We start from the raw sequence: 26,159 nt of genomic DNA, 5'->3' as shown, positions 1-26,159 counted from the left end.
CTGTTTTGCTCTGTTAAATTTTGGTTCACAGATTATCGTGAGATGTTCAGGTTAGTTACATATCCTTGGTAGACAATCAAATAATATCGGGTGGTATGTAAGCTTGTTTGCTACATCTGCTAAAAATGTAGAAGGCTAACTAGCTTTTTTAAGCTAAATAATGTCTACAAGTACCTAATACTTTACTTCAAATAATTCTTATAATTACCACATATTTTTTATCATGACTTCAAATACGAAATTTTGCACAAGAGTAGGTGTACTTTATATAATGTAATTTAGCACTTTAGAAATGTCGAAATTTAATCTAAAAGGTGATGTGAGACGTGATTTAAACATGATATTGTGTTTAGATAGCGTTAGTTTTAAATTTTTATTTCTAACCTTTAAAACATTTAAACCCAAAATTTGTAGGTTGCGGTTTTTGCGCCCCAGGTTTGGTCGTTTGGGCGGCAATTTCACCAATCTTGTTACGCTCGAAAATTTCGCGCAGATAAAAAACAAATCCATGAAAAGCCTTAGTTTTTCTTTTGTGTTTCCGCTCTAACCAAAAAAAGGTTGTCAAATCGGTCTTGCGCTTTTTGTGACAACTGAAAATCAACTCGTGCATACAGAGAGGAAAATCGAAGCCTGAAACACGCAGTGATTTCTAGCACTGAAATACTAAGTTTCTTTTCTCTTTTATTACCCCGTGGGAGTTCCCGGGAACCGACCACAGGCTTGTTAAATTGGTAAATTGTTGTTTGCCGTAATTGGTATAGATTTTGTGAAATAAAGGCACGGACAAAGGCTTGTCATGGATGAAATATCTTTCGTATTAATTCGAGTTTTTGTAGAGAATGACGACAGGACGCATATTTCGCATAATACTCGTATATCATACAAAACTTTGTTAGGCATTAAGTTGTTGATTATTTAAAATAGCCCCTGGAAATCAAAAGACTAAGCCTATAAAATAGGATTCGTATCTGAACTCGATCAGAGATGGGGACAATTGTCAATTTGAGTAGTTTAGTACTGACTTTGAATGTCTTGAGTATTTTTCTTTGTTATAAGATCAAAGAATGAATGAGTTCAAAGTCTACATGATGTTAAGTGGTTACTATCGCTTATGGACACCTGTAAAAATCCATATAGAAGGGTTCTACGTGAAGCCGATCACGAATGAGTCACCACTCCTAAAAACTAAGATCATCGCCTCATATGCGAGGCAGTTTGTCTGTTATAATAATACAAACAAGGCAAAAGGCAAAAATAGTTATGGCAATACTGTCTTTATAAGTCTAATAAGAATCTGTTCTTTGTAAGTAGAATGTAAACTTTTAAATGAAAGTAGTAACGTAAGTTGTATCAACGATTATTTATTTACGAACGGAGAAAGACAAGTTTTCTTCTCTTATACAGGGTGATTTTTTAAGAAACTTTCTTTAAAGTTCATCAGTGTTGTGTGACGAATTCGTATAAAATTTCGTGCATATAGATCCATTGCTTTGGGTGTGTGTTATCAATTTAAAAATTACAGCCAGTTTAAAAATTATATTACGCAGACAATAGTTTTTGGCACAGTTAACTTTTAATTTGCAGTTTTTACTATTTTGTTTTAGACATAAGACAGAGTTACACATTAAAGACATCAAACAATATTCTTAAGGATAGTAACGATTCTGATCCATCAATTATTAATAAGCAATCCTATTAATGTTTACCTATCAAGATCGAAATTTGACAGTTTTTAGTTGGTAAAAACTGTCAAACGTCGATCTCAGATTGACAAAACATCGGATAGATTGATAGATATTTAAATTTGGTTTAAAGTCTTGACTTTAAAGACTATTAAACTCGGATGTCAAAAAAAAAGTTAAAGGTATAACTAGGGACGTTGGCAAACTAAGGTTTAGGAGACGGCAACACCCTCTGGGAACTTTATGAAGACTTTGTTGTATGTAAATATTGATGGTGGTAGAACTCCGACCTTGTGTTTCAACGGAGGCACCTCCGTCACAACTATTTCTGTTAAATAACAGCGGTGTTCAGCGCTTCAGAGGGGTAAGAAAGATACCTATGTTTAGGTACCAAGGCGTGCCAACTTTTTTTATAATATAGGAGTAGCACTTAGTGCTTAACACTGCTGTTATGTGGCAGAAATAGGTGTGGCCGGTGTCGAACCACACAGGGTTCTACCACCTTCAAGCTTACTGATCTTAGGACTCAAGTCTTATGTGGGGTTAGTTACAGTATGATGTTAATATCGACCAGTGAACCGATGAACTAAGGAAGACACATAACACAGGAGAAGTTGGATTGGCGCTAATTTGACCTATACTTAGTAGTGGAGCTCAAAGGTCAGATGAATAGATAGTCACTTAATATTAGGATGATTCGATAACTATTTTATGATGCGCAAAGGAAGAAAACTCTACCTCTACTACCTTTGGCAGTCTGTAGCTAGAGCTAAGGGTTACACTAGATGACTTCATCTTGGTGGTGGACTGATTCATTGCTCCGTAGAAGGTTAATTTAGGAACCCTTCTGCGTTCTTAGAGACACTTGAATATGTGGTCAAGGTTCTTTTTATGGACATGAATACACTATTTTTATATAGCAAACTAGCTCGCAGTCCATCTGAAGGTAAAAGCCTAATGCGATCCATGGACATCTGTAATAAACCCGAGACAAGATACGAGTCTTCTATGAATTCGGCCATAGTTACATTGCTACCTCCGAGGACTAAGATAGCCTTCAATTCTGAACACAGTAGAGTTGAACACTGCTTTAATTAGGCAGAAATAAGTATAGCGGTGGTGCCTCCGGAGTCGAATCACTAAGGGTTCTACCACCTTCAAAATCTAGGGTTTAAAGGCAAATTCTAGGATCTTTCTTCATCACCTGTTGGTATCTACTTAAAATTATATCTGCCAATGGACAATTGAGATTTTTTTAGTGGTTTAAATTTACATGTCTTCAAATTTTGGAAGAAATTGTATGGAAGTATCACAGGCTCTTAAGGGTCTACGGTAAGGGACGCTACCGTGCTAGATCGTCTAGCGTCTAAACCCTATTAAGAGGAGATAAAAGTTACCAGTGATGTAGCAATGTTGATAAAGAAGTTATTGTTAAGTCTCTGTTAGTTAATTGTAATAACTAATAGTTGTTTCAGGAATTTTACTTAAAAATAATATTATAATATTAAAGTAAGGTAAGATGAGAAAATGAGAATTTATATTACGAGTATAGATAATATACAGTATAGTAGAGTATAATAAGTTACTGAGGATTCTATTTGGTTTTAGCTATTGAAATGACACTACTCTAATTCTAAAAGAAAATTCTAATACGTAGAGAAGTTACGTTCAGTTTGGGTTAATTGATACAAAATTTTATTTTTTCACTAACTTGCTGGCTTATATTTGAATTTTGATCGCTAATATTTGTATTGTTTGTAAATGGTTTTCGTATTTTGGATGGGCAGGTGATAGATTTTTGTGTGGAAAATGAAATAAAAAATATTATTTACTTTTGCCAAACAAATCGTTAGAAGAAGGCAGATGCTCTGGAGAGTTCGTAGAGTTTAACCGTTGTGTAGATATATTTTAGTAACTTTTTCTTGTACTTCACTTTAAAACTCATTCTGAGATATATTTAGGTACTCTTGGTACCCAAAATAGTTAAAAATAGTTAAGTAAAAAGTTTGTTTATTACTTTAAAAAGTTTGTCAGTGCGTACCCTGAAAATATTTTAAAACGAACATTTGTTCATAAGCCAAATAAATTAATGTACATCCATAAGCAACACATGTAGAGTCCTATTGACACAAATCTGTTAGACGTAAGATCGTAGAGATATGAGATGGTGTTCAAACCGAGTAGTTTTGGAGTGGAAATGGCCCACTAAGGTGATGCGGAGCCCGGCTCGGCTCGATAATGCATTGTCCAGTTACGCGGACACCCCAAAAATATAGCATGCGAAAAAAGCCGTCCACGCCACCTCCCGCTAGCGTTAATGTCCCCCCACCGCGCACTAAGCTTCTTTTTTTAATACATAACTTTTTTTCAAGATGCATTTTTACATGTTTCGGCCTAAAACTTTACACACCCAGAAGCGTGAGCCGAGAGAAACGGTACCGCCTATCGAAGCTCGGGTTTCTCTTTCGCGCGCGCCACAAATCCGCACCGGACGATAGTGGCGCGAGCGAAACGAACATACCGTGCCCGTCGCTTCGTCTTACACTAAGATATAGGCCGTATTCCGCTTTTCCGGACGCAGATTCTTGACCGAAACGCATTGCGGGTCAACATTCGCCTTGCCGCGTCCGAATTCTACTTCGGCGTGGTGTCTTCGAAAATAGTTTATTCTACGGCCGCAGCGTCCGAAAGGAGATAGCTATACGTCTCGCTCTAGCGTCCGGCACGAAGGCATTCGCGCCACGACAATTGAGTTGAGTTGAATTGAATTGAGTCGGTTAAACCGTAAAAATGGTTCGGGCGGGCATAGCCGCGCGAGAGCGAGACGAACGAAAGGCGGGTTGTTCGAGACCGCTGCCTTCTTCTCTTCGACTTACGCCGACTCGCGGGTAGTGAACGTCAGGGTACTGACGTGGACGGCCGTACGTGCGTTCGCTGCGCGTTTCGCTTGAAAAAAAAAACGTTTCGCGCGTCTTTTGACAGCCAAATTCAAACTTTTCAGTGCGTTCGGATATTTGAAGAGACACTCGAGTGACGTTCCTATTGAATGTAAACGAGACTAAAAGACGGATTAGTGTGTTAATACCGGCTTGGAGTAGCCGTTGAGACGCTATAAAGTGATGAATCAGCGAACGCCGGCTAATTAAGCGTCATTGCTACGAAAACAAATATAAACACCTCCAACAACTTATCTGACGGATATTGTAAGTAACACGTTTATTTATCGCTTACATTATAACGTTCATCATTAGTATTAATGAGCTAAGAGATAATTATCCACGAGTCACGGTAGTATTGGCTTTATTAAAGAAAATGAATTTTGCGTGAATTATTTGTTATATTTGGTTAAAGCATACAAAATAATTATTTAACTTGTGGGAAAAATATAAAAAAAAATACGAGAAGAAAAACTTATTGTAAAGTTTGAAAAGTGTCAACACGTAGCGTAGAGTATTCGCGAACTTTCAGCGACTCTACATATCGGAAAATTAAGAATCGAAATCGGAACACTTGTCCGGCTTTCTGATCCGACTGATTTTTGGTTTTTAAAAAAGTAGACACGTCAAACAGCGATTTTAAATTTGTATTTGTATGGGAGAGCAAAGTTTTTATTTTTGTTGTGATAGAGTAAAAGTTGCTTATGGGCGGGGCGAGCGGCCGACGAACAGCTGATTGGTTATACGTCATGTGTTCGGTTTTTCTGTAGGTATTTTTTTTATTCGTTTGCATTTCCCGCACCAACTTTTTATTGCACGCCTGTAAAAAGCAATAAATTCACAATCTGTAGAGCCATTCTTCGGAGGAAACAAATTTTTCTTCGTGCGATTTATTTCGTACGCATTCATATTCATAAAAAAGATTTTTTTACACAAAATTGTATTGATAAGGTTTTTTTTTAACTTTTTTATAATCGAATGACTGAGAATTGTATAAAATTATTATGTGGCACCTAGTTTAGAATTAAAGGATATTAATATGTTTACCAAAAATTATTTGATTAAAATTTTTGTATATTATAATTTAAGAAGTATTAAATAATAAATTTCATAGACCTAAATGTATTATAATAAAAATAAGAATTTTCGTAATAAATTTTAAAACGCTTAAAATTATTTAAATAATTTTAACATATAAAATTAATGCTACTGTAAATATTGTATACTGTATTATATTCAATCTGACCAAATATTATATTTTTGCCTGTCACAAATTATATTTAGAACAGCAAATTTATTATATTAAATTATTAATTTTAAGTTAGATATAAAAGGCTTAACGAGTTACAATTACATTTCTTAATATTATGGTGCCTTATATATTTTCATTTTCAAATAGTTTCTATTTTCAAATAATATATTTTCAAATTTTAAATTAACCTTCCTAATAAACTATGTATCGCATATCATAATTTTATATCATATAATGTTACTTCTACTAAATTTAAAATACCTCCATAAAATAAATTTTAAATATAACATTAATTTTACCGAAAATATGAATGTAGTTCCTAAAAATACACCAGGAAATTAATTGTAATAAATTTGTATTACACTGAAGGTCAAAATAATCTTACGAGCCTCAGAAATAGTTCTCAAATAGAGCAGTGCTATTTCCATCTGATCGCATCATTATTCGTCTAAATTCTTTGAAACTCTACTTTAATTAATGTAACGTGTCTAGAGGCACCATGTGTTGAGTAGTCCAATAGACAGTCCCATAATCACCAACAGTCCTGCTGCAATTTTGTATTTAGCTAAAATAAAATAAAAAACTGTTCCAAATCTGTCCGATTTCCATTATAAGATTTACTCTCTATATTAAATTTATTGGAAGTGTGTTATTTTTGTCTTGTGGATTAAACTTAAAAAAATTGGCTTTCTCAATATATCACACTTATCCGTACATTTCTAAAACACTTGGCAACCCTATTCATGACTCACTTGTATTTCAACTTCATTGTTCTGAATCAGTCATTTTAATTGTACCCGTATTCCATCTTAATTATATCATTATGACTATTCTTAAAAATGTAATCAACCAGCATGAAATGTATTTTCATCTTATATTTTTATTTTTTACATTAAGACGTTACAAGTGGAAAACATCTCGCCATTTTACGACAAACTGAATACCCTCTCTGACATCGAGTTTTATAACCGTTCGAACAATTACATCTAATCAGACTCTCATTCACCACTCACTCTCGTATATCAGTCACGAGTGCGAAAGAGATACATATAATCACTCCGCTACGCCCATCAATGTCTAATTGCTTTTATTATTTTAAGGCATCGTAATCATTATGGCTGCAATAAAAATTGTAATTACTTCTCATTAGTTCAATTAAGAATTTTCTAGATACGCTTTAGTTGATATGTTGATTGCAAAACGGTTATCTAGTATTGTTGAGAAAGTTAAGTTTTATTACATTTTTGGTAATAACAAGGGAATCGTGGTTAGGTGAAATCCGATGACGGTAATCAATAAATTTTATGAGTGTTAGACACGGCTCATATCAATCAATAATAATGATCATGGAATATGGAACTAATCGATGTTTTTTAATTTTTAATATCCATAAGTTAATGTTTCCGAAGAGCCAGTAACGGCTATCTCACCGCTGCTCTAATGAGTTCAAATTGTACCTTGACCCCATGTGAGCACATTAAACCTAAAGTAATAAAAAAACCTTCAGAACATTATTTTAAAAAGAAAAAGTAAACCTATTTTTACTCTATTATTAAATATACAAATTTAGGAGAAATTATGTTATATTATAGCTTAAATTAATAAAAAACGGAATTGTTGCCAATGTAGGAAAAAAATACAATAATAAAATACGAAATTAATCATAACTTTTAATTAAGCACTCTGCATTTTAATAAACAAACTTTCTTTTCTCATTTGTAGATAAAACAAAAACCGCAGTCATCCGTCACATTTGACATTAATCGTTTTTAAATCGGACACGTAAACTCGTTCCGAGGCTAAGGCGTGCGGCGTGAACAGCCGCGAAAAACTTTTGCGAAAAGTTCCACGCACGTGGTTTACACGTGGTCTTGAGTGAAAAATCGCGCAGCCCCGCGCTCCCCCCGCAAGGACGCCTCAGGAGTCCTTTCTAAACGAACTGCGGGAAGACGCGACGTGTCTGCGAGTTACCGAACGCGGGAATGTTTTTGGCGGGAAGTTACTGTCAACGTGAAGTTTGGTTGTTCTTTTTTTTTGCGGATTCGGAGCTTTTGGCGGGGGCTTAAACTTTTAATAATTATGAATAATTAATAATTATTCTTATTATTAGTTAAGGTAAAGTTTAGTTAATAAAAATATATGCAATGTTAAATACTATATTTAAATAGTTATGAGCACATCAAAGAAGTTGCTGCTACTGAGCAAAAGTCTTTCTTCGACACCAAGGGAATAGTACGTTATCTATTTGGAATTAAAGTAAACATTTAAATTAAAAACGCTTTTCATTTTTTCTTATCGGGTATTTTGCAAATACATTACTAAGTACATTTTAGTACTGGAACATTTATATGGATTACCTATTTAAGATTACTTAAACAGAGCCTAGAAGTTAGATAACTAGCCTGAAACTCTATTTTAACCGTAGGGTTATAAAAAATTATAAACAACAGTTTTTTTTAATCAGACAGTGTAAAAAGTTCCTACATTTAACATTTCACTAAAGAAACATATATTTTGCAAGTAAAACTCTACATACCACATCGTAGCGAACACATACAAATATCTACTTATACTTCAGCAGAAAATCATAATTCATTCTTTTTAAAATTTGCACATAAACATACAATACAAGACTACGCCTTTTTATTATAAACCTTTGATTCACAATAGATGAGCTATTGAACTTTATTTCTTGTTTTTTGAAGGGATAGTATAAGTCTCTACATCTAGTTGATAAGAGCAATATAGGACCCCGATTTTAAACGGTACTACATCTCAAATCTTCCCGATAAGTCCATGCATTTCCCTTACTATCATGGGATATACAAGAGAAAAACCAAAATTCAGATATTCCTGCTGGATCTACTTATGAAAATTAAGAACTTATATAACACTACGCCATATAAAAAGACTTTGGATACTAATAACCTATCAATACTAAGCATTACGAAACCAAAACATTTAAATTTACAGTATCCTTGAAATAAATACACAACGAAATTTAAGTTTATTTGTGTCCATGTCAATTGCATTCCTAATACAGGGTAGCGAACGTTTTATTTAAACTTCATCCCTATCCAAAAGGTACTAGAACCCTTTGTGGTTTGATCATGGTGAACCACAGCCTGTATTCTGCTCTCCCTTCACTGTAGGGCTAATGTTTTGATTTGAGTTTGTGATTTAAAAACTGTTTTAAAAGTGGTAGAGCCAACATCGAATGTGACGTCTCCACTATTTGGACTTCAGGAATGAATGAATTTACAGTTATAGATATGATATGATTGTGGGAGATTAAATAGTATTCTTCCACACAATGAGTACCTAACGATATCTAAAATATAGCTCAATAGATTCTGATCTGATGTGTTTGGGAGGACTGTGTTACTGTTAACACAGCCGGCCACGGGCTGTTCCTATCGAAACATAGTACCAAAAATGATTTTGTATATCACAATCATAGATTAGTAAAGATTACTCACTCCTAACAAGAAAATGTACCCAGTCTTGAGAATTGAAATAGTTGCGTAAAAAAGTTTTACTACGTCTCCGTGCTAAAATGTCCCTAAAATATTTTAAATAATTATTTATTTATTACGTAAATTACGTAATTATTACGTAAATTAGTTATTTATTCGTAAATTTTCTCTAAAGATGTTTTTATTTGTCAAGGATTCAAAAAAATAACTAACTAAAATAAACCGTTTGTGGCTTCATTTAATTTCAAGGCGGCGAAGTATCTTTACTATCTATGATCACAATACGTTGAATGTTTCTAGAAATATAAACGAGATCTTATTATGTCTGTACTGAGGGTCTTTTTGCGTACCTAAGTCTCATTCGTTTTCATTCAGTAAGCCCAAACGGCTTGTCGGACTTTAACATATGAGGTGTCGTTGTATTCATTTAAGGCTCTTTTGTGCAGTCCGGTTTTTTGTATTTATAATATAATTTTATAATATATACTTATTAAATCATTTTAATATGTATTTTTTCTTACTCCTAATACATATTTATAATATCTGCTGTTTTCATTATTGTTTGTCGTTTTTTTTTTCTTTTGTTGCTTTGTAACACCTGCTGCAAATTCTCTACATCCACCCAGGGTTGACTGGTAGAGAATGCCATCAGGCATTATGTTTGCCCTTTTGTGCATTTCTTTTTAGAGGTGATGCAATAAATTTTAAATAAAATAAATAAAAATAAATAAATATACGTGTTACCCGTAACTTTGTGTTAAGCGTTGCTCTCTCATGAAGGATGTACTAAAAAGAGAGACCACTGGGGGTGACAGTGACCAATTAAAAGAGGAGGACTGCATACTTATTTGTTACATGATTATCCTAAAAAAGAGATAAACAGACTTGCTCACATGGGGATTTCTTAACGTTAGAATTAGAATTATTAGAACTAAACTATTCTAGATGTCGATGGACGGGAAAGATCACTTAGCTAACTAACATTTAATTAATAAATTAAACATAACTTAAAATAACACTGATTTTAGTTAACCAAAGAACTAAAACATAAAAACTTACACTCAAGAAACTGCTCATCTTATAACTATAAGTTAATATCGATTTCGTTTTATCTAGCTATCTGAAAGCAGCTTTTTTGTTTGAAGTGTCTGGAAGCCGCCACTTGAACTGGGCAGCCGGTCACTAGTGCTGAGTATCTGAGGTGTTATACGTTAGGAAGTATAACACCTCAGAGTTATCTGAGGAAGTAGAGGTGTTTGATAGAAATAACCTCAAAACTTTGATCGATTTTAAAAGTTATTTTTAACTTTACTAGTCCTTTTTGTTTCAAATTTACATTGTATCAGATCAAATCAGGCAGTCAGACAGGAAATAGTAAATAAGTAAATAAAAGACAATATGAATTTATAAACACCTACTAGTAATAGTAATTAGATATCTTAAGAGTAAAACTAGACTTAACTTTATTACTAGCTACCTATAAGAAATAATCCTATACCTATAAGTATCTAAGAGGACTCCGGTTGCGTTCCTTTGGAGATCCCGGAGCCCTCTATGAAGCGCCAAGGACGGCCACCGGGGGGTTTTAGTGCAGTAAGAATCCCACATAACCCCGCGTCGCTCCCACGGCACCGGGTACGTTTCGAAGGTTTCCCCCTCGAAAACAAAAAAAAAAGAAAGCTACCTTTAAGAAATAGTACCTAAATATGCCCATTAGGTACTTTCAAAATCAATCGATAATAATGTCATGATTAAACCTATTACTGTCACTCTAGATGACATCTTCGCTTAATATGACGAAATAAAAATTGATTGAAAAGTTGAAGGATCAAGATATCACAATTTTGGTCAAAAAATGTGACACGTTTCACATTTTCATGTTTCACACTTGGGCACATAAATTTCAAGTAAATTTCATTGCTACAAAAAAGTGATAATTAAAATCTCTAGAAGACGTATACGGTTATACAGAAAGTGTGAGATGATTTATATCAGACCTCTTGAACATTATATGAGACATAAATGCACACTGATCATCATAGATCCAATAGGTAAGTTAAGTACTACTTAACATTTATTAGGGCATGTATCAGAAGAAATGCATAAATCAAGATGGATTAATATTTTAGGAAGACTAACAATCAATAAAAACCAAAGCCAAGGGCAAACACTGAGAAAGAACTAAGTCTGAAAAGAATACCTTGTGTCTTATACGAAGCAGCACGACAAAGCTTGCTTACCCTCAAATCCAGAACACAGTAACGCTTAACACTGGTTATATAGTTTTACCATCAAATATTTTTTTATTATTTTCCATCATCTATAATTTTACCAATTTAACTTTAATTTTACTCTACCCCTAATTTGGTACGTTAATTACATAAAACCAGACCAAAAGATATCCTAATTAAACGCTCAGTCAAAGCCGGCGATGCATTGGCGACTCCTATGTTGCAAATGTCCATAGGCGGCGTTGATTCCTTTCCATCAGGAAGCACGTCTCCTTTATCGTTGGGTTAAACAATTAAAAAATATAAAAAGCATTTAAAAACAGACATCAAAATTTAACTTGGATTCCAATCCGGGACCCTACCGCGATTGCACAGTGAAAGGATTCTATTACCGCGGGCGTATAAATCAACTTTGACTTCTTCGAGCGGTCTTCTGTTACTTTCGCGATCCATTTTGCATGGTCGCATTCACCTTGCGTAATAAGGAAGTAACTGATTCGATTTGAATTAGATAATCAGGTACTAGCCGTGTTACTTTAGTGGGGACGCTACATTTGATTTGATTCTAGAACGTTTTGTGATTTATTTTTAGAATCGCTTACGGAATTTTAATGGTTTTAATCGAATTTTTAATCGGATTTTTGAATATCTATAGCTAACGTGGGTTTTGATTTTAGGCGATGGGGATCCCAGATGCGTTGTTAATTGGAGACTAAGTTACAACCTTACAAAGCTTAAATTATAAATAATATCGATTGAATGATTATATTACTTTTCTTAAAAGTAAGTTTTGTAGTACAGGACAATTAAATGCGTTTGTAATCGTGGTAAAATTGTCTCCCCATTTGAGAACTTCTTAATACATGAGGTCGAATGCATTGCTACTCCGTTTACCGGTATTATAGTATTTATATTGTATATTTATTCATATTTATGATACGTAGGGAAGTATTTTTAGATAAAATCTAATTTATGTTAAAACAAAGTTGTATTCTTTATCCTAAAGTAAAATACTTATTTATGGTTCCAAGATATTTTTTAAAGTCCTTTCAAATAATCATATTACTAACATTTAAAACCATTCAGGAATCGTTAAATAAAACTACATGCTAGCTTGTTTTAACATTATAAACGTGGACATAAACTTCAATAACCAGACAGGTAGGATCGCAGTGTCACTTAGTAGGGACGTAATTTTGACTTGATCCAAAGTTTTATGGTATAATTGAGGTGTTTCTTCAGAGATTTTATGATGATGACGGTTTCAATATCGAGATTAAGAGATAAATATTGTAAAGCTGTGTCTACTCTAGGGGAAACGAGTGCGCTTAACCAGAGCGTACTATCTTCAAAGTGCTGTAAGGGCGCTTTTCCTGTCGCGCATGTTTACGTCCACAAGTGGGACCTACCCGCAAAATCATTGACTCATGCAGTCTCTTTACGACCAGTGCGTGTACGTATGAAACAATGGGATGCATACACGCATGCAGATGGACGCGAGCGAAAACACGCGTGACAGGAAAAGCGCTATAAAGGTAAAGGAATAGTGTGAGAAAATTTATTTGCTTCAATAAAAAAACACCTATTTTAAATGAGTAAGAACTCGTTATTTACAAGTACTCCTTGGCCAGCATGGTGAACTATACCCTAAACTACTCCCTCTGAATACCCGTCTCCAACAGCGATATGCCTTACTACTCACAAGACTCGCACAGAAATTCAACACGTGCTTGTATCCCCTAGTGGATACCAAGTAGCAACAGGGCGTTATGGTTCATCCATTAATACTTGTTAGCTATTTAAGACTGTAGAACCTTCCGTGGATTGACTCCGTAGACACGACCGTCATACTTATTTCTCCTTAATAATGTAATATAAGCACTGTTTTTACATTTATTTATCTACAATAATACAATTTGACAAGAACGAATCATTTATGAAAGGCAATAAAGTCCCTTTAAGGATAGTAACGCATCTGTGGCCGACTTCAGATAGACCGTAATCCTATCTGAGGTTGATTAAAGATATCCATAAAGATATCCACGATCAGCAGTGATCGTATAAGCAAAAGGTAGTCTGGTATTCTCATTTTCTAGTAATTTTCCTTAAAAAACTGCATCACGAAGCGATTTGTTTTAAAAGGAAGTTAAAAGTTAGTTTTAAAAGAAACTCAAAGACGTAACTTAAAAAAAAGAACAAAATTATGTAGGTAAATAGTAGAGTAGAATTAGAGATATTTTAGACGAAGTAATTAAGAAACAGTTTATTTACTTTTGTGAAATTTTGAACTAAAAAGCAACTGTGCCCTTTTAAAAATAATAATTAAACGTTTTTGCCCGCAGTGTGTCCCGGGCGCTGGCAGGCGGCAAGCTGTTTTACCCTTACCTGAAGACGTCTTCCCTCCACAGGGACTTCCTGTTTGCGAGTGGCTCCGGTAAGCTGCGACTTGTATTTTATATTTTGTTACTTTACATTTTTTTTGTCCGGGCCAAACAGTCGCGTCGCAACAGCAAAATATAGATATTAGCGGGACGAAGACGACGCGGGACCTCCTCGGCACCCATCCGCTGCCCGATGTCGGCCACGGGCGCATAGCTGCTATGCATGCTATATGCTAACTAAACCTGCGTGCAACAACTTCAGAGCAGACTAAAAGTTTGGCGCGGCCTTTACCAGCAGTGTGTCCCAGTCGCTGGCAGATGACAAGATGTTTTACTCTTAAGTCGTCTTCCCTCCACAGGGACTTCCTGTTTGCGAGTGGCTCTGGTAAACTGCCATTTGTATTTTATATTTTTTTGTTTTATTTTTACATTTTTATCAGCAGTGTGTCACGGGCGGCAAGCTGTTTTGCCCTTACTTGAAGACGTCCTCCCTCCACAGGGACTTCCTGTTTGCGAGTGGCTCCGGTAAGCTGCAATCTGTATTTAATATTTTATTTTTAGTTTTTTTTTTACATTTTTACCAGCAGTGTGTCCCGGGCGGCAAGCTGTTTTACCCTTACCTGAAGACGTCCTCCCTCCACAGAGACTTCCTGTTTGCGAGTGGCTCCGGTAAGCTGCAATTTGCAATTTCTATTTTTTTGCGTACTGATGTTTGGTTCATTTTTAATATTTTTTATTTTAAATAGATTTTTTCGCAGCCTGATATTTCGTTCGTTTTGAATATATTTTATTTGTGATTTATTATGTTAATGTAGAAATGTTTTAGCTTTTACTTAAGATTATGAAGCGTGGGGTGCAGCGGTGTCCATAAAGATGAGATGCAAGGGATTTCGAATTTGATTCCTGGGTAGATGTAAATAACTTTAGGATTTTTTATGTGTACGTGTGTATATTCTTATTGTTGTATATCTAAGGTGTCCTCGATGTAGGAAATCTTAGTATGGGCTATATTTATATACCTTGGAAATATCGCCTTCCACACTCATAGATGGTGTTATTTTTAAAGGAAGCAAAGGCGATACAGCCTTCCCTAGTAGTGAAAATAAGTATGTTCAGAAGTGGGGCAAAAAGAGTTCATGCCAATGTCAGTGCATCTAAATTTAGAAAAACATCTTAGATTACTAAATGAAATGAAAAATAATGATATTTTCAATTAAATGTACGTATACGTCAATATAGTTACCATTCTCGTAAATTCTTTTAAATACTTTTACATAATATTCAGCGTGTAATAAGAATAAACGCAATTTTACAGCAATATATTTCACATATAATTCTATATAACAATATAAATATATTATTCATTATTCATAATCAAACAAAGGAAATTAAAAAACAATGATGTGATCTACCGTAGCGAGACTGAGTAGCTCACTGAATTTAAATACCTATTATTATGTACTTCTTACTTTATTAACGATTTTATAATTGTTTCCGTAAATAATGGAATGCAAAATGGCTTTCGTATCTGTATCTTGCTCGCACGTTTTGAAATAAGTGAGAGGTAAATAAAGTTAATGTTTTAGATACCATAATTAGAGAAACAATTCTTACAAATAGTTTGGAAAGTATGTAATGGCACAAACCTGTCACAAAATACCTTTCGTCACAGATATATGTAGAGTACCCCTATTTTTATATATTTTTTTTAATTCAACAATCGGGAGCTTAATTTTTATAGTAACTTCACTTTGTTCAAAAAAATATACCAACCTTTCAAATTTTATTTATGCTATCATTAGCAAAGTAAAATTTCTGTGACTTACAACACCCTGTAAACCTGTAATTATGTTTATTATGTATATTGAAAAATATTCTATAAATATTGTCATGCCAATTTCCAAAATTAGCATTATGAATATAGCTATTACATTACCGTTTATAAGAACTTGTTGTCTGCTGTCTCGAAAGGTCATAAATAACAGTGTTGCAACAAACTAAATATGTCAAAGGACCGGTTATTTTATCGTAGTTAATTAAAGTTTATGTTAACAGCGTGTCTACACCATGCTGCTTCAGTTTTTATTTCCCACTGCTGGGCACGGGACTCTAGGAATAAGGGCTGGAGTATATTTCCCCACGCTTGATGGATTAAGGTCAGGAGTGTACCTATTCCTCTACCATTGATGAAGGAAGGTACGTTTGATGAAGGAAGGTACGAGTTTTGACGTCACACGTAGGGCCTCCGACAGTGTTGTTGAACTTTAACTTCGGAGGCCTTACATTTCCAATTATACCAGATACTGGTGACTTAACAGGCCCTCTGAAATAGGGAAATGTCCATGACATTAAGCCACCAGCGGTAACCCATCCAACTTTGACCGCGACCGACGTTGCTTAACTTTTAGTCTAGACCGTTACGTCAAGACCGATCTACACAATAATAATTAATGCAGTATTTTAATACGTATGTAAATATGAACCAAATTCCTACTACAAGCAGATTAATAAAATTGTCCACTTTAAAAACCCTTGACAAAGTTTATTAAAACATGGTTAATATTAAAACCGAATTGTTTTAAGGCACTATTGGGGTGTTTAAACTCTTATTAACCAAATTGATACTGTCAACGATATGTTGAACATTTTGAAAATATTAACCGAGTGCATTTAATGAAACGAAGTATGGACGTGTAGTGATTGTACGATACATAAATTATAAACAATTTTCCAAGTACGAGTTGGACTTGCATACGGAGGGTTCCGTACCACCTTTAATTTTTACTATTTCTTATATTCAGCTATATAAATACACTGTAAATAATTAAAGTATCTACCTTATAAGAATCCATGGATAAAATACCCTACCTTACCCTAAAATATCGATTTCTTATATTAGAACCCCTTTTTGATTTTAACTTTTGTATTTTCAGTACTCGTTACACTTATCACAGATGGACAGACAGCGGAGATTTAGTAATAGGGTTCTGTTATCCTTGGTTACGGAACCCTAAAAACAACTCAAGCACTTGAAATATTTATCATGACCATAATCTTCTTTTACGGTCAGAACGACGTGTAAACCGCCCGTAAAAACTATTAAACATGTTTTCACAACACGCCGTAACAACATAACAATAAACATCTCATAACAAAACATCTTATATTTGTACGATTCCGATTAGACAGTCATTAAGGGCTTAGAGCATCTTCAAAAGAGTTATGTATCTATTTTAAGGTTTAAAGGAATCTTGTGAAAGTTTAATCTATTTCTCGTAATACCGTGTCATAAAGTATGATAGAGCAGCATCTTATTAATAGTAATAGTAAATCGTTAATGGTAACTTTAACAGTAATGGTTACCGTCTGCATGTGCATGGTAGTATTTTTTACACTTCAATAACTTTTTTTTTTAATTTTACCTTTTAATTCCTTCTTGAGCAAAGATTATTATATGTTGCTACTATATTAAATTTCGGTGCCTATGTTTAACCTTGATAAATATTTTAAATTTTCTATTCATTTTTGCAATTAAATTAAACAGAACGAAAATAACTAGAAACAGTAGGACTTCATTTATTCTATAATTTACTATTTGAAACTAATTGTACTTTATTATTGCTTCGTCTTCAATTAATTAATAACTGCCCATTATTCAATTTATAATATTTGATTGGTTAATCTAAAATTATGTCCATTGCAATACTTTAGCGTAGTTCTATTCAACTTCTATTATATTTTACTGTAACCATAGATAAGTAAAGATTACTCACTCTTAACAAGAAAATGTACCCCGTTTTAAGAATTGAAATAGTTGCGTAAAAAAGTTTTGCCACGTCTCCGTGCTAAAATGTCCCTAAAACATTTGAAATAATTATTTATTTATTATGTAAATTACGCAGTATTCGTTATTTATTCGTAAATTCTCTAAAAATGTTTTTATTTGACAAGAATTAAAAAAAAGAACTTACTAATAAGCCGTTTGTGGCTTCATTTAATTTCAAGGCGGCGAAGTATCTTTACTAATCTATGACTGTAACATAAAATTCAATGCTTAAAATAATCAAAAATGCACACCAATTCCGTTGTTACACTAAACTATAGATCTTAGAATACATCTACCTGGCACGCACTGATTCAGTTTGCCGTCTATTGAATCATCTAAACTAAGGAGTTAACCCTTTAGCCGGTTTAAAGCACCTTGAGATACGATAATTTTGTTACGTTCGTCGATCGAGGCGCCCATATTACATCGCAAACAAGCGCGATTAGACGCTCTCCTGGAATCGCCCATAAATTCAACCCTAAAACAACCGTTCTGTTTAGTTTGGAAGCTCCATCCCAGTAATTATACAATAATTCATGCCACAATAAATACTAATAAATCGCTCTCTCACACTCGCATTATCCACCATTATTACACGATGTAATTACAGTCAATAAATTACCAAATAATACATCAATCAGATGTGTTATAATTTTAGTTTTATTTTATTTTTTAATTCGTATTTTTATCGGTCGGCGGGCAATTTTATTAAAATTATAATGCGGTGCGCCGCTCAAATTGGGGTAGCTTCGGGCTAAGCGGATCTTTAATTATATACGTAATGTTTAATGATATATTCTTATAATAAGCTACCTGATGTTCTCGGTGGGCATAAATCAAATATTTCATTAAAATTCGAGTGGCTCGCAACCCTTCATTTGGAGACTGTTATTAGGTTCTCGGGTACAACTGTTCGCGAATCGCTTTCTGTTTGAAGTTTGGACGTAAGATGCCTACTTGTGAGATGGAAACAGCATTATCGCTGGGACGTTGATGAATGGGATCGATTTAGCATGCATAATTATCCCCCTTTTATGCGGATTTTCGCATGTTTACATGCAACCCTTTTTTAGGCCTTGAGCGGAAATTAGATGCGTTTACGGAGATTCTCAATTAATCGCTGTGTTTTAGTTTTTATTTTTCCTAATTGTTGGTCGTGTTCTATTGTTGATTATAATAACGATTCCAACTAAGCTAAATATCTACTTTTTACTTTAATGGGGAAAGATTTACTCCGGTACCTATTGCATTTTATAGTTAATTTAATGCTCATTAATTTTATTCAATAGCCGTTTATTGTAGATATCAGGGTCGCATAATATATGCTTAATAGTGCAATAAAAGTAAATGTTATTTGAAAGTAAAGGTTGGAAATAGGAATTCATGAAAGTCGTGAGATCCGCTTTATGTGCGGATGTATGATTAATGTGTTTTATAACTCGGTTTCTTATTTACATATCGTAATTATAGTTAAGATTATTAAAATAAATTATGAGTGATATTTATTTAAGTACTTTACCACTTTGAAGATCGAGATTGCTTAAGTAACCTGGATATGCAGCGTCCAATTTCAAAATGAAATTATTCTAATTTTCAGTTAGCTGAAAATTTTCAGGCTTTTCAAATTTTCAAGTTAACCCACATAATAAGTATATCTTTGTCAACCTACACTACATCATTTTTAACAGGTACCTAAACTCTTCAAGCCTCCTTAGGTTACAAAAAAAGTGTCACAAATAGGATAAACATGGTCTTAAACAAGAATACCAACAGTACTTTAATTTAATAACCCTTCCATTGTATTAATATTATTTTATAAGCATGCTTCATACCTTTTATTTAAATGACTTACAGAAAAAATATTCAGGTTATTACAATTGCATTTATAAACTTCATTTATCATTTCAACACTAAGTTGCATTTGCCCTATTCACCCTCCACACGATATCCCCGAATCACTCATGCATGTCACATGTTTTGCAAAACTCTTTTGTTATCAAACGTCATAATATGAAGAACTAATAAATCAATAATATTTTAATTAACATCGAATGTTTTGTGGTTATAAGTTTCATTTAAACATTTTAATGAAGTAACTATCTTGTCACTAATATTTTTACATAATTAATTCAATATCAATTTACTTCCAGGTAAGGGAATATGTAAATGACAATAAGCCTAATAAAAAAAAACTTGAGGGCTTAAAAATATCATACGTAACTCACAATTTAAACGAATCCAACGACACCACATAGTAAAAATCCATCAAGCCATTTGGACTGTAGGGCTTGCCAAAGCATCTCCTGCTTTGGCATACATACAGACATACATACACAATTTACATACACACCATCAAGAGCATTACTTTCGCAGTCGGGTATATTATTCCATACATTATTTCCTTTATTATCTTATATATAAAATTCTCGTGTCACAATGTTAGTTACCGAACTCCTCCGAAACGGCTTTTACCGAAACAAATTTTATATGCGTATTCAGTAGGTCTGAGAATCGGCTACTATCTATTTTTCATACCTCTAAGTGATAAGGGTTGTTCATAACATTTTTTATTTCTATGGCAACACAACGTTTGCCGGGTCAGCTAGCGTTTTTATAAAAACATTTTGCTTCCATTAATTGTATCATTTTAACCGACTTCCCAAAGGAGAGACGTTCGCAATTTATGTTTATTCCGCCTTTCGTCGACGATGCCTCAACCGATTGAGATAATTCAAACGTTATTATGTACACTAAATATTTTGAAATTTAAAATACTGCTGTTAAGCAGTATTTTAAACCTTTTCTTAAAAACCTTTATTTCCTGCAGTCTAAGACGACTCAAATGATTCTAAACCAAAATCAATATTCGTTATCTACTTAAAATTTTAAGGTTTGAACTTTTGATTTACCCCTATTCACCCTTCCAGTCATTTGATTCCTCTCTCACGAGTGAAACTAAATGTAATACGAAATATACTGAGAACCTAAAAATCATTAAAATAATAAGGCTTAAGATTTAAGGTTTAAGATCTTATTTAAGTCTAATAGGTATGTCATACTAATATAACACGCAGAGAAATTGCTCCCCTTCTATTATAGATGTATTTTTTTATTTTTCTGTCATTATTTTTTGTATTCGTCCGTATTTTGTGACGGGACTTAAGCATGGATATCGACAAGATTTTTTCAGTCAAATATTCGTGCCAGCTTAAGATAGACCTAATTCCAGCCTAAACACAAACTATTATAAGGCATTTTGTTCCCATAATATACTGTTTGACGTTCCAACCGCACTTGAAGCCGTAATAGGCCCCCATGTGGTCAATTATGTTTACCTTTTAAATCAGAGGACCAATTAGCTAAACAACCCGGAAGAGGTCTCTACATCGAATTGATGAAGCTATCAATTTGGGGACTTTAAGCAATGGTTACAAGTACCATATCCTATTGTTGACCTTTATAAATGTATACCGTACGAGCGTCCGCTATACCCGCGATATTTAATGAAATTGATCTAGTAACGAGATTGTCCACCAGGCAGCCTAGTGGTTGAAATCCGGCCTGCAAATGGCTTCAAATCCCAGGTTCTGGTTTGTCAGTTATGTGCTAAAGAAAATAAGTTAACACAGCTTGAACAAAAACACCGTGAGTACATGTGTTCTTAGGGGTATAGATACACCCCTGAATGTTAATAAAAAATGTTTTCAAAAACGTATGAAGTCTACCAATTCCCACTTGGCTGGCGCGGTGGACTGTAGCCTGGAACTCTTTCAAACTTTAAGAAGAGATCTGTGCCTCGCAGTAGAATAGGAAATAGTTGGCGACGAGCTTATCCCTAGATAGGATTAGAGCCTGATTCATATTGCCTGAAGTCGGCTGAAGATCAGATGCTATCCCAAAGATCTAAATTGAAATGCCTCGCCTAAAAGTCTCCTTTTTCTATACAGAATACGAATACCGCAACATTTAACAATGTCGTAACACTGGTGCTTCAAAAGTAGCCTATGAAGAACTAAATCATTATTTGCAATTTTGGATTGAACCCGGAACCGTTAGCAAATCAAACTGATAATTAGTCTATCGTAAACGTCGTCAATACCTAGCAAGTAAAATAATCTAAGCGAACATACTTAGGTAATTAACAAAGTAGGTATAATTCCTAATAAAACCTAAGCAATAAAACGTATAAAGCAGAATTTATTTAATTTGTAGTCTACTCTAATTAGCAACCACAAGGCCGTTGTAATATATTAACTTGTGATTTTCCAGCGCCTTAATTACGAATGCGTCATTGACTGCACGATTCTGATACGTATTCAAAAATGTACTTTAGTTACAATGTTGAAATAAGATTAGAATAAAACTACTAAATTAAAAAGCCTGTCTTAAACTGAAGAGTGTGCATCATCTGCAAACTAGTTCAATTTGGTGGGTTTATAATAATTTGAAATCATGTAACATACACCTACATACTTTTGTTAGATAAATAAGTAAGTTAAATACTCTGTAATAATATTATATCACATTTATTACGATTACGCTATGTAACCAAAACAATTTAATTAACGTTTCAGGAAATTATTTGTATATTTTTTGTAAACGTATAATGTTTCATAGGAGTTTAACGCCATCTGCTGTGATAAAAGGATTAACTAGTTATGCACTTTACTTTGCTTTACCCGCGCATTAAAGGGTTGTTGGTAATTTTGTGTGGTCAGACTGCGGAGGCATCAACGTTCTACCTTTCTGATTTATTTACTATCTTGTATTTATACTGTTAGCGATATTCTGAGCAATGACTGTAGTCATGAAATGTATTTTATCAGGTGTCCTGCATGCTTGTCTACCATTTTAATTCCATAAAAAAGTCACCATCGATGTTGTATGTATCACATAATTTTTTAAATAATTTAAAATAATTCGATTTTATTTGTTTTAAACACTCTTTAATAATATTTTGACAAGAGTATGGCACAAATTGTGTTGCTAAACTAACGCGTTTATATCATTAAGGTACAATTTCTATCCTACTCCAGTCATAGATTAAGAACATAATCATGACAGAGGAGTCGCCAATACATAGCTATTTACAAAAAACATCTCTCTTTGCAACATTTTACTACCCTATGTCATAGTTCTCGATGTAATATTTCGAAGTCACATTCTATTTGAAAAGCTGAGTTCGACTGGTCTAAGGGACAAAGTATTCATACAATGGCCAATAAACTTTTATATTTAATGTCACAGGTACAGCTGCAAGTAATAAAATATATGACGACAGATATCTTTTTTCTTAATTAAGGAATGTTTACATTAAAAACCGATCGGTAATTGAATAAAATAAATATAGAAGAAAAATATCGTAAAAGACCCGCACTCCTAAGATTTTTTCAAATTCCAAATATTCTCAAAGATATGTTAGGTCCTCCAACCAAAATGTTTTATAAATTTGGTCTAAGTCTTAGAAATTAATCATCACTTGCTTTAACGATGAAGGCAAACATCCTCAGGAAATCTATACGTCTCATCATCTTAATAATAATTCAAAAGTGTGTGAAGTTTTACAATACGCAATTGGCCAGCGTGGTGGAACATACGCTAAATCCTGTCACTCTGAGAACCCGTGCTCAATAATAGGCCAGTAATGTAAAAAGATTTGGCTTACAAAACTCTTTGACTTAAACTACACTTACAACAAAGTAGTTACCTAAAAACATTTCTAGTAATAACAACTATGCATTTACAGTAATTACGTTTATATAACATCTTTGTAATGCCGACAGTTCCAAAAATACCACCGCATCGCAACAACTGTTTGTGGCGTAGATACATTTTTTCCCCAATGTCCCTAATTAAGGTGTTTACAACACGATAACGCTTTAATTACGTAATTAATAGCTCATTACTGGCCTCCGATAATGATATAAAATGTATTATTAAATACCTAATTTAAGGCCGCTGTAATGTTGCTGATAAATTATTTTATAATACGAGTAATTAGGCGACTGGTTTTTTGGAATGTTTCTGTAACGTGTTGCTATTGCATTTGAGGTCAAATGTTATTCAAAGTGTAGAGAAACTCGAAGATTCGTTTAGTAAGGGCTGCAACGACCTGAAAATTTTTAAGGGACTTTTTAGACGTCTAAATGTGGTAGAATTCTTATAGCAAATGTACCACCGCCTTATCTATTTCTGCCTATCGATAGTAATATTATGGATCCGTGCTGGGGCGAACGGTATATTATAAATTGATATTTATACAAGGTGGTACCTATGCATCTGTGAAAAACCTCAGATAGACCGACTGTAGGCGTTGTGGCGTCTCCCTTCACCGTACGCCATCTATCTTTATAAATTTTAAATGACTGTTCTATTAAATTGAAACAGGAGTTCATGAATACTTTTATTTTTTCATTTCAATAACAACAACTTCAAATCAGGTTAAGAAATTATTCGTTTTTAATTATTTTGTTTACTATAGTCAAACCAACCAAACTGCTAGTCCGCTGTGTCTGTCTGTCTCTGTTGTTGCGAGCAAGTGTAGTCATACAATTTGCTATGGCGACGCAATTCATTTCTATATTCAGAGCGGACTAGCAGTTTTACGCGGAGTATACCTATTTTCTATGAGACTATAATGTATTTATTATTATTATTTTATTTCTTTTACTCCATATTTATTTATTAGTTTCTATTAAGAATAAATTCTACTACGAATGTTGATGTTTCACATGTGCTGAGGTGCGTGTCGATAACTTTTTAGTTGATAAAAACCGACACAATCTAATTTCCCCTTAATGTGAAGTTTCAATCTATTGAATGAATACCTATACTTATTAGAGAAAAACCAACGACAGTAAAACTTTACGTACAAATTTAGGACTGAGTTTCTCAAACTTTAAAAATACCTACGTTGAACCTCACGTTCGCATGTAAATTTTAATTTGTAACAGTAAATAAACAAGTTCTCGGTAAATCTTTCGGCATGCATTTGTTATTAATAGTAAAAAATTGCAGCTCGTTGTTGAGCTGGTTTTAATTGAAACGTAACAGTTTAGTAACTTTAAAAGCAAAGAGTCATTCTACGGCTAGATACGATCTGTGGCTAAGTTCAAACCTATTTGGGGATTATAACAATATGCACATAAAGTTTTAGAGTCTTATAATCATGAAATGTATCTTAATCCCTTCTCTCTCTTTACTCGGTCCCTCAATACTGAGGATCTCTATTCTTTGCTGTAAAGTATCTTTCGAGAGAATTCATTAACAAAAACAAATAAAACACGACACTTTGAGAACCACTGCACGTAATACCAGTAGCTATTGAGCCAACTTTATGTCGGGTTTCGGTGCAAGTCAATACCGCGAACCCGACACTACCAACGGATCTCTAACCCATTAAACAATAGCGAAATGAACGCGTTATTATATTGCTCGTAAAAGCTTAAAAACGCGGTGCCAATCGTAAAATTGTGGCAGAGTTGTAATTTTCAACGGACGAAAAAATAGCCGATTTGAAATTAAAATCGCTAATGACTAAGACCATTAAGTTAATCATTTTAATTAGAACTTGGCGTCGCTTGCGTTTTGTTTCGTTTTTTCTTATAAAGGGGAGAGGTCACTAGTGGAGCTCTTGCGTCTATTTTTGTTATAAAACGTTATTAATTTTGTGATGGCATCGCTAACTCATTACTGTCCTGGACAGTTTGGACATGAGGGGCGAAATTTGAGCTAAAATGATTAGCTCTGATATGTTACACTTTCTTGTATTATTCATATTTGAATGTTCAATACAAGAAGGAGAAATCATAATATATTTTAGTCCTACACGTACATACTTATACCTAAAAATATAAAACAAAAGATAAGTAATAATGATTACCAACTTGCACTTGAATTTCGATCACCATGGATCATTAAAACTTATGTCTGTTATAATAATCTATATATACTTATTTAGGTATCAAAATCGTTCTTTGGCAGGCAATAAAGTATAGATAGATTTGAAAATTGGATAGATTGATTATTAATAACCCGTTATTCGCCCAAAAAGGCAGCGACTTCTATGACTGTAACATCGTCTCTAATTGTAGGATTGACTGACAGTATGACCATTTAAGCAGGCAATGCACGTTACGTATGTCAATTAGACAAGAAAGGATATATGTAGCTGACCGTGGATTTGTATATAAAATTACACACAAACAGTCAAAGTAGTAATACAAAAATATATTTATTGACACACTACTAATTGACACTTCGTGCATTCCAGTTAATTATCTACGAGTATTTCACAGATTATATATACATCACTGATCTATAAAAATATACTAATGTTGCTATATAAATAAAAAAAATGTTAACGGTAAACAACC

The 26,159-nt window shown here is 33.7% G+C and overlaps 1 protein-coding gene across 7 annotated transcripts in view; it reads left to right on the top strand.

The window, feature by feature from the left end:
• The first annotated feature begins 4,559 nt into the window (after positions 1 to 4,559).
• pdm3 (POU-domain protein pdm3) overlaps positions 4,560 to 26,159 on the top strand; it is a 203,809-nt gene continuing 182,209 nt past the window's right edge. For 5 of the 7 annotated variants that reach the window (XM_073092934.1, XM_073092937.1, XM_073092935.1 and 2 more), the window contains exons 1-2: positions 4,560 to 4,885; positions 13,920 to 14,011. The gene's annotated coding sequence lies outside the window, so the exon portion shown is untranslated. Of the gene's footprint in view, positions 4,886 to 13,919; positions 14,012 to 14,423; positions 14,484 to 14,560; positions 14,628 to 26,159 lie in introns of those variants that run through there. The other 2 variants (XM_073092939.1, XM_073092933.1) reach the window with 2 other exon arrangements.

This window comes from Epargyreus clarus, unplaced genomic scaffold (genome assembly GCF_041222505.1).
Source record: "Epargyreus clarus isolate Ecla_fem2 unplaced genomic scaffold, WU_Ecla_fem_2.2 ptg000004l, whole genome shotgun sequence".
Taxonomy (NCBI): Eukaryota; Metazoa; Arthropoda; class Insecta; order Lepidoptera; family Hesperiidae; genus Epargyreus; species Epargyreus clarus.
This window is presented reverse-complemented; position numbering and strand designations above follow the sequence as displayed.